Source organism: Varroa jacobsoni, unplaced genomic scaffold (assembly GCF_002532875.2).
Source record: "Varroa jacobsoni isolate VJ856 unplaced genomic scaffold, vjacob_1.0 scaffold_238, whole genome shotgun sequence".
Classification (NCBI taxonomy): Eukaryota; Metazoa; Arthropoda; class Arachnida; order Mesostigmata; family Varroidae; genus Varroa; species Varroa jacobsoni.
The window spans coordinates 87,261-99,237 of NW_019213140.1; the positions used below are offsets into that span (position 1 = coordinate 87,261).

Here is an 11,977-nt window from a genome sequence, read left to right on the forward strand (position 1 = left end):
CGAAAGTAATATTTCGGAGCAGCCTACTAAATAGTTGAATGTCAAGATTGGATTGTTGGGACACGTAAAGAGAGCAGATTCAATAGTAACAAATGACGCTTACTATACATTAAACAACGGTTCCGAGCAGCGGAACTGTTTCTAATGATGGTGTCAAATATGACCTATGGCACAGTATCGCCCGTTCCGTATGTAGTTTGTCACAGGCGCACCATTCATGATCACATAATTTATGTCTTGTTTCAGCTTACGTGCACCTATCCGGAACGGACGTACGATCTTAAGCCTCTGGTTGTTGCCGATAGCACGCAGGAATATGATCACAAGCATAGATTCGAAAGAACTGACTAATCGCATAGTCAAAACGAACTTGCTAGTTGTTGACCGATCGAAAAGGACGAAAATTATACTCGAACCTTTTTCATAACAGAAATAACCAAGGCACTTACGGCCTGAAAAAACAGAATTGTTTATTCGACTAGGTGCTGTTTCGAGAAACGTCTTCGCGTTGCCAAAAATTGCCTCGACAGGCGGTCCAACAGTTTGCAATTGGGTTAAATGCTGGGAACGTAAATTAAGGGCCGCGAACATATTGCCTTCACGCTGTACGTATGAGGTTTTCATCGGATCACGATCAACGTAACCCCAGTCACAACCGGCAAAGCGAAGCCATCATCACGTGAATGATTATCTCAACAGTCAAGGTACGGGTACGGCTATAACTACATGCGAAATTACATATATATTTATATAGATAGGAATATTACGACAGATAACTATAAATGTAGATGAAACACTAGATGAAATATAGAAGAACGAATAAAGAACAACGTCGTTACTTTGCTATGCTTCAAGACATGCGACACATCGTATCGCTAGTAGGCATAATTTCTTTTCCAAGTAACGTATGGCTAGTTTTAGTCGAATTAGGTGAAACATTCGATGGAGTTTCTATATGTTCTTCATTTGCTGATCGATGTGGGTCTAATAACAGCCATCTCTTATCTCACTTTGATATATGTACGATACGACGTAGCAGCAGCAGCAGCAGCAGCAGCGGCGTAAATAGCGGTGCGTCTCACTCTTTCCCTCTTTTTTGACCCGACAACGACGAGGTTTGTCGACTACTGCCTGTGTGGTCCTCCATACCATCTAGGCACTCATGTGTACCTCAGCTTGAGAATGGACAGAGCCATTCTGTAGCCGGGGGCCGGGCGAAGAAGGATCGCTGTCCAGGTACCGCAAGGACGACTACTACAATTGCTACTAGCTCGCCGCGACGACTGCTGGCCATCACCGTCGCTGTGTGAGCGAATACAGTCCCTATTGGTAATAATACATCGAAGGTTTGGATCCGTTCCGTGCGTAGCCAACAGCCAAGGCTATTGAATAGGGCTATAACGATGGCGGGGACGGCGGCTTCGTGATCTTTTTTGTCATTGTTTCTGCAGGCATTGGGGTACATTTGTATTCAGAAGCCATCTTCAACTATTGGCCTTCAAACTAACCTATTGCGGCTGCGTTTGCGGCACCAATGAGCGTTACCACTACTTCAACTCAGCGTCCTCATCTAAGTTGGGTATGTATTCGTATATCATGCACAACTCCTTTTTGCGTGCACAAAAAACTGCACGACACCGTCGGGTTAACTGCTTATTTTAGAGACATATTTATTTAGAGACTTGAACACAATCGTAAACTGTAAGTAGATATAACAGCAGTTTATACAAATTAACTGGGTCCAGAAGCAGAAAAAACTTTTTTTTTTAGGGTATTTTTATACAGTAAAACATTTCTCATTCTATAAATAGCGCGCATATTTTAAACGTGTACGTAAACAGCATTTTCGAAGTTAAGCCAAACATAATTGTCACAATTACATTGTGGCATTATTGGTTCCCAGCATCAGATTCTGTTATTCTTCTCCGTGCCGATAGTTATCTTCGAAACTCGGCGCACCTCTGGCAAGTTGGCGGAGAATACCGCCGTTCTGTAGCGGCGAACGATAGGTCCATATACGTTTCTAGATCCACATTACATATCCATATTGTGTAGATAGGCTTCCATCTGGTGCTGTTTATATTCTTTTGCAATCTGTTCTTCGGCCTATAACATAGTACAGAGCTTCGATAGCAGTAGACGCGGTGTTATGCTGCAATGGAAAGGCGCGCAAACGTTGCTGCCTAGTTGATATTTAATAACTTCCCATACATCAACTCCTAAACTCGCTGATATGCGGTGAGTTAGGCGGATGAACGATCAATCGGGCAGACGCGACGCACGTAGCTCAACGTCGAGCTGCGTATATATAGCTTACTGGATACAGGGTGCTCGATACGTGAGCGAATGCGCCTGTGTAGGACGACGATGTTCGGCGAAGCTGTAACTGCCCACAAACGGCTCACGGATATGGGGCTATGGCAGTATAGGAAGATACGGTGAATTTTGTTTGGACGGGTGTTACCGTATAACGTGTTTTGGGAAGTGCTGCTAAAAGCAACTCTTGGCCTAAACGCTAAGGGATAGAGTGTAGCGGTGCTCGTCGAGGAATGATGTCGGCCGCATGACGAAGGAGAGGGCCGATATGTTTCGGATAGGGGAAGACGAACCGAACGCACCTTCTGATGATAAATCAAATATATTCGACGTGAAAGGACGCAATGAGATATTAAATGCGAGATAAGTGTCGACGGCACTGGCAGGCGTAGCGATACCACAGTGGAACTGGTAAACAAACAGTGTTGGCAAGGTCGCTTACGGAAGCACGAACGAATGAAAGGACATCGCGCAAGGCCCGAAACGGGTACGGACCGACGAGTACGCAAAGATAAATTGAAAATATGCTATATAATCTAGCACACGATATCAATTAGCCATGTCAATAGTTAATTGTAGAAATGTATCGAAAAAAATGTGATCTTCATTAGAGCCTGCGTTAAACTAGTGCAAAATTACGGAGGCGCAGCGAATACATACAAGACTATCCATCTATACAGTATCAATAGATGGGATTATTTTTTGCAACGATCATCCAATGAACACGTATTTAAAGCAACCCTGTAAACCTATCAGCCATTAGGTCGGCCTACAGAAAATGACGTGATTTATTTATAACACTGATGAAATTGCCTTTGTATAAAAGCTAATTTAGTTTTTAGAGGCTGTTCCCTAATGCCTAATAGTACATTTCCAATCTTCCGCTCAGAAGAGTGACATAGTACTGCTTTCTAGTTATTTTGAATATCTGCACAATTTTTAATTGAAATTACGTACACATGGTACATTCTTACGTTAATCAGGTTACTGCAAGCAAACCTGTCTAGGCCGTCTAAACCATTAACTTGCAACAATTCAATAGTGCTTGCATTTAGTTCGTAAATTAAAAAGTGCCAAGTATCTAGCTGAATAAAAGCTAGCAAATAGTTACTATGAGAATTTCGAAGTAACTAATTTAGAAGGTATAATTATTGACCCCACTACGATGGTACTCAGGTCCGAACCGAATATTTGTCTTGTCTGATCTTGTTTTCAACTGTAATTAGATTTTTTTTAATCTAAATTGTGGAAGTTGTTTGGGAAGAAAGAAATTTCTTATTGTCACTATCTATCTGCCATCAATGCTAGGTTTAAAATATGCGACCAAGAAATCAAAAACGTCTCAATGCATCATTTTTTTTTTATCCTGCTTAATAGCGTAGATGAGAATCTTCGCGAAATTCAGAGTACCTTATTTCTGTATTAAAAAACATAAATTTGACAGTGAATTTTCAGTAGTCATAAAATGTTATATAAATGTGTTTTTGTAGATATGCAAAACGAACGTGAGCTTAATAGATAACATGGATGACTTCGGCCATAGTTACATGTACTTCCGGCTTTATGCTGCGCCTGAAATCGTAAACAGAGGAAAAGAGGAGCGCCTTTTCTTCACAGCAAGAAAGAAGGGTGCGCAGAAACGGGAAGGTACTTCCCGTAATCCTGTGCAAGGGCTTCTAACCCCACATCTGCGTTCCCCAATTGCCTTCAAGGCGTTGAAAGCTTTCGTGCGCTCTGCAGCATAAGCAGATGCCAGCTTCCTTACGCGTATTTTAACTCCGTTTTTCAGCCCAACTCGATGGTCGTCCGTTGCTCTGCCTGCTAGTAGTATTCTGCTACAACTGCTATCTCTGCTAGTTTCTGCGGCACTACTGCTGAAGGTGATGGTATACTCATCTCAGTCGAACTGCCGGCAGTAGGTGGGTCGCCCTGACCCATTCTCAGGGGATTCCCCTCAAACGCGCGTACACATTTGCGCGGTGTTAGGGGGGTCAAGTAAGTTCAGTACGAATCGCTCTAAAGCCGCCTTGAACCTCGAATAGACGGCGATAGGTGCCGCTTCTATACCATGTGCCTGTTGGTACTTCTGCCTAAGTGTTCTCACTAGTAGCAATGCAGACTGTAGCGAGCAGCGTAAGGTAGACCAAACGGCCCTAGCACTTCCAAGGCAAACTACTACCGCTAATGCTACGGCCCCGTCGTTCACTGGGGAAGCTTAGGATTTAGTTGCTTTGCTGACGGCGGCATTAAATGGATTACGAGCGAATCCTAAACTTCAATCGATACTAGCGTTTGCAGTGGCGACGGTGGTGCATGGCACCATGACCACCTACTTACCTATAATACACGTATATACAGGTATACAAAGTAAGGCGCCTAAATTAGGACATGCTTTGGCGAGCTATTTGTCGTAAGGCCATTCATAATACTAAGGGAAAGCCGGTTTCCTTTAAAGAACAAGCAGTAAGCTCGTTGAGGTGAATAATGATACATCATTTTCGTAAGATGAGTTGTTATTCAGTCTCTTCTAGCTGGACGATTCCATCAAGATCAAAAATGTCCCTTTTTGCAAAAATTGGTTATTACCTGTTTTCATGGGTCTTTCCTAAAAATCCGAAGAAGATTTTTAAACGGCGAACCGAAAGATTCCTCACAGGTTTCAGACTAAAGGTACTCAAAATGCCCTCTTTGTATTTTTTGGGCTCTTACATTTTTGGCCTCCTATCAACACAAAATATAATTTCGCTGGAATTTTTGTATATAGCGCATCTAAGAAACACTTTAGTGGGTTTATACCTTCCAGTATTATTTGACGGACGATAACTATTGAACAATTATTTGCGGATTAAAGAAAAAATGTTCTGAAACGTCTCGTGTCGGTGGATGGTAGCTATATGAAATAAATATGACTGACCAGGTACAAAAAATTTCGTTTAGATGTCTGCTTTTGTTTAGATACAATCTAGAAACAAAGCATTTTTCAATTTAGGGGCCATACCCTTTACATACATAAAGGGAGAGAGAGAGAGAGAGAGAGAGAGAGAGAGAGAGAGAGAGAGAGAGAACGTCCTGTTATCTCTCTCAGTAAAGGCAGAGAGTGCGATGGGAAGTTTGTGTAAGCAAACCACTTGATGATGGGAGCACGAATGAGAGGAGCAGGGATTATATAGGGACACATAGTAGAACCAGTAGCTCATTATGCCAACGAATGGCCTGTCGATCTCCCCTGCTCGACGCGCTGCTCCTGGAATAGTTAGATAGAAAGTGTTTTGCTTGTGCTGTGTACTCAGCAAATTATTATTTAGGACAATAATTATTTCAGCTATAAATTAAAGCCAAATTGAGAAAAATTACTCACACGGATTGAACGGAGAAGGTTCGTATCATACATCGAATAATTGTCGTAGATGAAGATTACAGTGTGATGTTTTCACTTTATATAGATCACTATATATACTACATTCGTTCTAGATGAGGAAACGCCAATTTTATATTACAGAAATTCTGTAATAGTACATTTAAAACATACAATAATTGTTTTGAGGGAAAACAAAGTTTAACCGGTACTTATAAATAATTAGGCAAATTAATTTTGACATCGTCTTACACGATAGACAACAGCTTACACGATAACTATTTTCCAAGTACTAACGCTGCAGTTCCCTTTGAGAGTTCCAGTTCTTCTTAGCAAGGCGTCGACACCATTAAGGAACGGCCTTTTCGCTAACTGTTAGAAGCTGCTTTCCATCTTAGAAATTATCAGCTGCTTCGCATGGCCTCATGGCCAAACCCCGCCTAATAATATACCTCCGTCGCTAAACGCATAACGTAGCTATACCCCCACCCATCCCGACGCGTGTCCCCCAAAAGCTACGTAACCCCGTCAGCCTTTTGCCATTTCATCGCCTGCCCGAGGTAGTAGGGTCCAGATACTCGAACGTCGTCGAGGTCTGCCTGTGAGTTGGCTCGACCCAACATACTAGGTAAGAAACCAGCAGCGGGGTGTTTTTGTGACGTTGGCAGTTCGCTAGCGGCCCGAGGGTCTCTTGGCCTCGGCCATCGCTGACGCCCCAGTGGTTTTTGCTCTGCCCAACAGAAGCAGCACTAGCAACACCACACCAGCATGACCATCTCTTTCTCCATTGCGCGCTCTTGATGAAACCATTAGCCGAATGCCATCTTAATGGTAGGCAACTCTACACCACTGCGCTACCCTATCCCTTTTCTCCTCTACCAACGGGATTAGTTGTTATACACCCCGTGCTTTGCGCAGCCATAGCGAGTAGTCGGCAACATCAGTACCATTGGCTCTCCGCGCTGGGAGGGGTCGACCTGACTTGTTACGTTCTTCTTCCTACTACCACAAGCGCCCTAACCTGTCGGGTGTGCGTGGCAAGATCTACAACTTGTACAACAACAACAACAACAGTATCGCTGAGCCTAAATAACGATAATGACTACTGCATTCCAACCATAACCACTAGAAAAGGCGTTTGCGCCAAAACATCATAGCGACTCACGGAACGCACGGCCGCGGATGCCATGCGCTTGTTCTTCCAAGGAAGGACACGGCTTATTTTCGGTTCGTTAGCCTATAGGAAAAACGAAGCGAACACGGCCCTTACGCGAACACTGCCGAATGTTAAAAGCGTGCAAATATACTATGATTTATTTTTGGACAATCATGCGTCATTATGCAGGCGCGTCCTGTAGGTCCAGATCACACTCGTCAAGCTTGCATTAGCAAAAGGTACGAGGAGCACAGACCTACATATACTCAAATAGAGATGTCCTGTGTGATGTCCGTGTTGTCGGAAGGTTCCACGAACTTCTCAGGAAAAAATCGAAAGTAAACAATGGGGCAAGCTTTTCCTTTTCTGCTTAGTTTTAATTGGTTTCCTTCAATAAAGAACCACCATTGTATCTTCCACCCAAAAAAGACATCCATTGCCCTGAGTTCGATCAGTGACGTTGTAATAGTTTGTGCTTAGCTAAAAACTAGTTAAACAATTGCTATAGTACGGCAGCTGCTCGGAGATTACAGTCATTATCGGGCTGGCCGAACACCCCGACTCATCTTTAAAACGAGTTTAATGCCATTAGAGGCTTTAGCCAGTGACTTTGACGCAACCTGTGTCCATCTGAAGAACCTAGTGGTGCTTTGCTTAGTGACCCTTATTTCAGTTTGGCTACCAATCCACCCATTGCATACAAGTGTCCTTTAGAGTAAAAATGGTCTTAAGAATCACAATTAAAATCATAGTCCCTTGTTCCTACATTGTCGATGCATGGCTCGGTTTATCGGTACATTTAGTTAACAACTACCAAGACTGAAGGCTTAACTTTAGTGGCTAGCTTATTAATTGCCAGTGTAGCTAACGTATAAGTAACTTCACCATATCACGGGATAATGGCGTTAATATATAGTTGTACCCACCGCTCTCAATCAACGGCTACATAGATATGTATATAGATGGTTTTTCTAACAAGGACTAATGTATACTGGAAAGTTAGTTAGTTTTTCCGGCGGAAATCTTTGGCACAGGGGGGCCAGGTAGGCATTGCCTGATTGAGTAATGAACATGCTTTGGCTGAACTAGCTGATATTCACTTGTTGTCTGACTATCGGTCCCCGTAACCTGTACTTCCCGTGTACATCTAAGGCTGGTCGAAGCCATGATTTAGCCGTGAAGTAAGTGATAAAAATTTATTGCTACACGAGCCCCCGCTGTTTTGCGCGCTGACCCTAGTTTGTGCTGCCAGCTGTGAATAAAACTATAAAAATATTACGAGGGCAGCCATGTAACGTGCCCTACTGAGCTCTCTTGTAAGCGATTACTGGCATACGTGTCTGCTACGAAACGCCATCGCTCTGTCTAAAGCAGATGAAAACACATCACATTAAAAAAACGACCATTAGTTTTGAAATATTTTTTTCATAACTAAACACGTATTTTATAACTGGACACTGAATCAAGCATCTGGTTAAGATTTATAATTAATAACATAATTCTATATATAAGCATGACATCACTGTATTTTGTGCGATGAAGCAAACAGCATTGGCCTCATCCCGGTAGCCATGCTTGGTAGCAGTAACTTTCTGTTGAAATGTAAGTGATTTCAGAGTTAAAAATCACAAAGTGACTTTCTCAGGTTGTCAAAGTTTCTCAAAACGATAGACAATTATTCTAGTGTCTTGTTCGCTGACCAGGCTCGTTGTTTCACTTTACGTTTCGTATTCATGTAAAAGTCTGGTCGTGTGAACGACCCAACTTTCGCGAAGTGTCTTCTGTATTTCGGAGCGTAGAGGGCGAGAGATAGTGAACTTCTGTGTTTCTTTTAAGTAGAAGTGGGCACGCACCGCTTCGGCCTACCGTCCTTCACTGATTCTTTCACTTTGGTTGTCTGCCGCCCGTATGAGAGTTGCCCGTTGTTATTTCCTTCTGTATTTAGGATAGCTGGAAGGGCCCTCAGCAGCGGACCCGCTGTTCTTGGGAGCAGTGTGTTGGGGACTCCTAGCTGCCATTCATGCAGCCAGTAGTTTCCCAGCAGCGGCACGCGAGAACAGGGATGAAACCGGTTGCAGATGGGATGTGCGGAGCATTCTACGTGTGTGTGCGTGCGTGGGGTATCTGGGCACGAAAAGTCTCTGAAGAGACAGACCGAGAGAAAGAAAGAGCAACCAAGAAAGACTGTGCTTTGCGTGGCTGCAGGCAGCAGCAAATGAGGCAGTAGCTGTGTATAGCAGCAGCTGATCTGTTTGAAAAGTAGGGAGACGGGATGGGGATGTAGCTACTCTTTATCGAGAAGGAAGGACTACGCGGATAAAGGATCTAAACTGTGCTACGGTGGTGTTAGTCGGCAGTCGAATTGAACAACACCTGGCAAAACTCCGTCAGACGCCCCAAACCGGCAGAGCAGGATGGTAGACGAAAAAAGGGGCTAGAGAATTCTGGGGTTATGTTAGGGCCGGAGACAAAAGAAGAAACTCTGGGGCATATGGTCTAACCCGCAGTAGGGAAGGACTGCCCATTCAACAGGAATGCGACTGACGCGTATATTTTACAGGGTAGGCTTCGCATCGCACACTCCAAGAATATTTCCCTAGCTTCGTGTCGTCCTCGGATCGAGAAGTAGCGTGTTTCGGCGTATGTGCTTGTAGTCATCTGTATTGGTAGGTGAAAACCACACCTATCGGATCCCTCTAATTTACTGTTCGAAGTTTGCGTTGGACAAGGAAGCCGGTCAGCGGGGTTTGTGTGCGCTAATTCCGTCCTATGGAGTGAATCAACTTGGCAATGGTCTGGGCCCTGTGCCGCGAAAGAACAGCCGGGTTTTCCCCCACCTTTCCATCTCAATAGTCCCTTTGGCGGCCCCGTGAGAAGCGGTACAACGTTGCCGATCTTGGATACAGCCACGAGTACATCGACAGTACATACACATGCGCCAATTGGATGCGTTGTTCGCTGACAATTGCACATGTCATCCATTGATTCCTATCTGGTTTATTATAACCATAATCAGCAATACCAATAGCAACAGCGGGAATACAACAAGCAGAGTCAGAGGCTGGTAGGTTTGGTGGGGTTTATTGTAGTACAGAAGAGACGACATTGGTAAAATCTCGCCGTTGTGATATTTACAACAAGTCCTTCGAGAGGGGAAGAAAGCACATATGATAGCTGAAATGAAATAAAGGACATATTAATCTGGACGAATATGTAAATACGTTTTTCATTTATAAAGAATATTATAACAAAGGAACAGGCAACAAAGTATGGCTGTTTACTACCTTAAAGCACTTCCTATAATGGTACACAGCAATTCTTGATAAATAGCTCACAATATATTGACGTGGCAACTGACGGAACAACGTATAAAATTATTTTCAGGTCAAAACCTCACGTAAATACAATGTGGAAATTGTCTGTCTTTGATATTGAAAAGATGTGATCTTAATGTTACGCCATATGAGCACGTACATATATATATTTTTGTATAATTTGTAAATAAAATGTAATAATTCGTCAGTATAAATAATTGTCTGCTGTTAATCAAAGGCAGTTATAAAAAAGGAGACCAAAGTGTATTTTGTTATTTCGTCGAATTTGTTATTCTATGCTTAGAACAGAGGTCGGTGTCCAGATGCTTTTGAGAAAGCAACGAAAACGCTAAATACGTTAAATTTTTTAAAAGGCTATTTATAAATTTTTTTAATAAATTTAAAAGGCTCTGTAAAAAAAAAAAAGAAGTTCCAGAACGGTGATGTCAACCGAATGCCAGAAAGACAAACGAGTAGCAAGAATATAGGTTTTAAGAAAGTAGCCTCGAATGATTCACTTTAAAAAGTTCAAAGAGTTTTTTTTTGTTTAAAATGGTATAATATACGAGTCGTTTATATCTATATGATGATCATTTATATGACGTTGTATGATGAATATAACTTCGATCATTTTCAAGATTTATTAAACGTTCAGTAATAAACGTATTTTTACATTTGATGATCTAGGCTTAATTGATATGTGAATTGTTTCTTTTTTCTAAGTTACTGCTCGGACAGGTCGTGATGATGTCTTATAAAGACGGCGTCTAATAGACTCCGAAAGCCCTGAACTGAACTTTCCTAGATAAGACTCAGTTTAGTTGATATGTCCAATATCGAACATATCCTCTCAAGTAATGGATGAAACAGAAAAGAAGGTTGCATTCCCGACACAACCGTGGGACTGGAAGCTTTTCCAAGAGAAAAAAAGGCTTTTATTCATATAAATATGCGTCGTTAAGACTGTAAATGGTAAGTAAGCTTTACGCTAGAGGACTCGTTTGATATTGGTGACTATTTTTTACGTTACGTTACAAGACTGCGTTTCCGCTTCAGAATGTGTGTATTTTCTTGACATTGTCTAGTGGAAAAATCGGGCATCACTGTTTTGGCCGACATCTAAAGAAACAAAGCTAAAAACGGAACTTCCGAAGTAGCATAAACGACAAAAACGCCCGCGACTTAGCCATTGAACGCGGCAAAAATTACTTCGCGGGGCTACCTTTTCAAGTGAGAGTGCTGCAATATTTACAGAGAAGCCTTAAGAAAGTATGTTCTGGCCGCAAAAACAGGCTTTCGCTATTGAACACTCTGAAGCCTCTTGCGCGTCTGCTTTCTCTAAAAAGGAGAGTTCTCCAAGTCCCTTGTTTGTGACCGAGATACCAATGTATGTTAGCTTCGAAAGGAAGAGCGAACCGAAAGCGTCAGTCTGAGTGCCAGGAAAAGCAGCTTCACTTGCTTAAACACCTTACCTCGTTCTGTTGAGGCTTTTCCTTTAGAAGTAACCTCAAAACATTTCTTGGGACATCTCTTCGGATGCCTTTGCGCACTCTTTTTGTGCCAAGGTCATATCTTCGACCAGTATAAAACAGGCGGGCCAGTAAGGTTTTTGTGTTTCCCGCGCCTGATAGGGCCTTTATTTTTCAACCTATACTACTGTTGGGCTATTCGACATAGGTCTCGCTGGATTATTTCAAGAACATCAAATGGCGGCGACAGCGCTAGAAGCTTTTTCGATCAGAGCGATTCATGATTACTTTGTCAAGCGTAGACGCCTGACTAGTTCTTCTAAACGCATAAAAGATAGTGGTCTTGACAGTCTCCTATTGTCTTAGA

General features: G+C 42.6%; 1 long non-coding RNA gene across 1 annotated transcript; it reads left to right on the forward strand.

Annotated features, from left to right (window-relative positions):
• The first annotated feature begins 636 nt into the window (after positions 1 to 636).
• LOC147753769 (uncharacterized) lies at positions 637 to 10,606 on the forward strand. The gene is made up of 3 exons (XR_015310164.1): positions 637 to 704; positions 1,040 to 1,579; positions 10,212 to 10,606. It is a non-coding gene; the product is annotated as an uncharacterized LOC147753769 (long non-coding RNA).
• Positions 10,607 to 11,977: the final 1,371 nt, after the last annotated feature.